The sequence below is a fragment of the Enhydra lutris genome, unplaced genomic scaffold, assembly GCF_002288905.1.
Source record: "Enhydra lutris kenyoni isolate GAN:26980312 unplaced genomic scaffold, ASM228890v2 scaffoldscaffold3, whole genome shotgun sequence".
Lineage (NCBI taxonomy): Eukaryota > Metazoa > Chordata > Mammalia > Carnivora > Mustelidae > Enhydra > Enhydra lutris.
In genome coordinates, this window is record NW_019154087.1 from 58,761,933 (window position 1) to 58,765,673 (window position 3,741).

At 38.0% G+C, this 3,741-nt stretch overlaps 1 pseudogene; it reads left to right on the forward strand.

Annotated features, from left to right (window-relative positions):
* Window positions 1-245: 245 nt before the first annotated feature.
* Window positions 246-1,582, forward strand: LOC111157926 (annotated as a pseudogene).
* The last annotated feature ends 2,159 nt before the right edge of the window (window positions 1,583-3,741 follow it).

Sequence of the window (3,741 nt, forward strand, 5' to 3'; positions counted from 1 at the left end):
AACATCCCAATATGCTAATGTGAGTCTCTCATCCTACTGCAGGTAATAAAAAATTCACCCTCCATCTTATCATTTTACAAGAGGAACTAAAATTTAAAAAAATAAAATATCTACTTAGAAGTCAGATAGAGAAATGTGTGGTCTATTGAGAGAGCTAGGATAAGTGATGAGCTTTAAAATAATTAGGAAGTGTAACCCAAACTCAGAGGGAAGGCCTGGGGAGTAAGGGACAATTAGGAGCCAAAATGAAGGTGAAGATGCTGAGCCAGAACCTAGAAAACTATGTCTGCAAAACCAAGCTGGACTTACAAAGAGTTCCAGGAAACTATGATCCTAACTTACATCTTTTTGAGGTCCCACAAGAATACTTAAGAGGTTTAAATACTATCAAACTGGAATGGATATTTGCAAAATCATTCCTTGCTTCTCTGGATGGTCATCAAGATTGGGTCAATTGCTTGGCAAAGCATCCAAAGATCCTGGCTACTGTTCTTTCTGGAACATGTGATGGGGAGGTTAGAATTTGGAACTTGACTAAATGAAAATATGTCTGTACAATACAAGCACATGGAGGTTTTGTGCGAGGAATATGTACTTGCTTTTGTGGGACTTCTTTTTTTACTATTGGTGATGATAAAATTGTAAAGAAGTGGAAAATGGATGGACAGGCTACAGAGAAAAGAAGGAGCCATTGCATACAATATTGAGAAAGACAGTGTATATGGGAATTGATCATCACTGGAAAGAAGCTGTTTTTGCCACATGTGGACAGCAAGTAGCCATTTGGGATGAACAAAGAACAAGTCCTATATGTTCAATGACCTGGATATTCGACAGTATGTAAGTAGTGTCAAATTTAACCTGATTGAGACATTTCTCTTGGGAAGTTGTGTTTCTAACAGGAACATAGTACTATATGATATGAGGCAAGCTACTCCCCTGAAAAAGGTCATCTTAGATATGAGAACAAATGCAATTTGTTGGAACCCTATTGAAGCTTTCATTTTTACTGCAGCAAATGAAGATTACAACTTGTATGCTTCTGATATGCATTCACTGGACACTCTGTAATGGTACATATGATCATATATCTGCAGTGCTTAATGTGGATTACTCTCCCATTGGGAAAGAGTTTGTGTCTGCTAGTTTTGATAAATCCATTTGTATCTTTCCTGTGGACAAAAGTCGAAGTAGGGAAGTCTATCACACAAACTGAATGCAACATGTATCTGGATAAATTGGACTTCTGACAGCAAATATATTATGTGTGGATCTGAAGAAATGAACATTCATCTATTGAAAGCTAATGCTTTTGAAAAATTGTGTGTGCTTATACCATGAGAAAAAGCAGCTAAAGATTATAACCAGAAGTTGAAGGGAGAAATTTCAACATTAACCTCATATAAAATGCATTGCTTATCACTGGTATCTACCAAAATCCATATACAGCCAGATCCAGGAAAAGCATGTGATGAAAGAAGCTTGCCAACTGAAGGAGGTAAAATGTCTCAAACATAGGAAGCCTGGATCTGTGCCAATTGTATCAGAGAAGAAGAAACACATAGTGACAGTTGTGAAATAATACTTGGTATTCCTACCAATCCTGATATATAATTATTTGTTACATTTTTTTAAATTTTTGTATTTTTATTAACATATAATGCAGTATTTGTTTCAGGGGTACAGGTCTGTGAATCATCAGTCTTATACAATTCACAGCACTCACCATAGCACATACCCTTCTCAATGTCCATAATTGAGCCACCCTATCCCTCATTGCCCAAACCCCAACAACCCTGTTTGTTTCCTGAGATTAAGAGTTTCTAATGGTTTGTCTCCCTCCCTGGTCCCATCATGTTTCATTTTTTTCCCTCCCTACCCACCATGAGCTCCCACCCTGCCTCTCAAATTCCTCATATCAGATAGAGCATATGATAATTGTCTCTCTTGGATTGACTCATTTCACTTAGCATAATACCCTCTACTTCCAATTGCATCATTGCAAATGGCAAGATTTCAGGGGTTTTTGATGGCTGCATAGTATTCCATTGTAGATATACACATCTTCTTTATCCATTCATCTGACGATGGACATTTAGGTTCTTTCCATAGTTTGACTATTGTGGACATTGCTGCTATAAACATTTGGGTGCACATGCTCCTTTGGATCACTACATTTGTATCTTTAGGATAAATACCCAATAGTGCAATTGCTGGATCATAGGATAACTCTATTTTCAACTCTTTGAGGATCCTCCATACTGTTTTCCAGAGTGATTGCACCAGCTTGCATTCCAACCAACAGTGTAGGAGGGTTCCCCTTTCTCTGCATCCTCGCCAACATCTGTTGTTCCCTGACTTGTTAATTTTAGCCATTCTGACTGGTGTGAGATGGTAACCCACTGGGGTTTTGATTGGTATTTTCCTGATGTCGAGTGATGTGGAGCACTTTTTCATGTGTCTGCTGCCCATCTGGATGTCTTCTTAGCAGAAATGTCTGTTCCTGGAATTCTTTACTGAATTCCTGTACGAGTTCTAGCAATGTGATACAATACATTAATAAAAGAAAGAACCATATGATACTCTCAATAGATGCTAAATAAGCACTAGAGAAAAAATATGTATTTGTTGCCTTAGGATGGAAAGCTCTGTATATATCTATGAAGTTCATCTGGTCTAGTATGTCATTCAAAGCCCTTGTTTTCTTCTTGACCTTCTTAGATGATCTGTCCATTGCTGTGAGTGGGATGTTAAAGTCCCCTACTATTATTGTTGATATGTTTCTTTGATTTTGTTATTAATTGGTTTATATAATTGGTTGCTCCCATGTTAGGGGCATAGATATTTAAAATTGTTAGATCTTCTTGTTGACAGACCGTTTAAGTATGACATAGTGTCCTTCCTCATCTCTTGTTATAGTCTTTGGCTTAAAATCTAATTTATCTGGGGGCTCCTGGGTGGCTTAGTGGGTTAAAGCCTCTGCCTTTGGCTCAGGTCATGATCCCAGGGTCCTGGGATTGAGCCCCTCATGGGGCTTATTGCTCAGCAGGGAGCTTGCTTCCCCCACTCTCTCTGCCTGCCTCTCTGCCTACCTGTGATCTCTGTCTGTCAAATGAATAAATAAAATCTTTTAAAAAAATCTAATTTATCTGATATAAGGATTGCAACCCCAGGTTTCATCTGATGTCCATTTGCATGGTAAATTGTTTTCCACCCCCTCACTTTAAATCTGGAGGTGTCTTTGTTTCTAAAATGAATGTCTTGCAGATAGCATATTGATAGGCTCTTTTTTTATATTTTTAATCATTTGAAAACCTGTGTCTTTCATTTGGGGCATTTAGCCCATTTACACTCAGGATAACTATTGGAAGATATGAATTTAGTGTCATTGTATTGCCTGTAAGGTGACTGTTACTGTATATTGTCTCTGTTCCTTTCTGGTCTGTTACGTTTAGGCTCTCTCTTTACTTAGAGGACCCCTTTCAATATTTCCTGTAGGGCTGGTTTGGTGTTTGCAAATTCTTTTAGATTTTATTTGTCCTGGAGCCTTTTTATCTCCCCTATTTTCAATGACAGCCTAGCTGAATGTAGTATTCTTGGATGCATATTTTTCTTGTTTAGTGCTCTGTACATATCATGACAGTCCTTTCTGGCATGCCAGATCTCTGTGGATATGTCTGCTGCCAATAATATTTCTACCATAGTATGTTACAGACCTCTTGTCCCAAGCTGCTTTCAGGA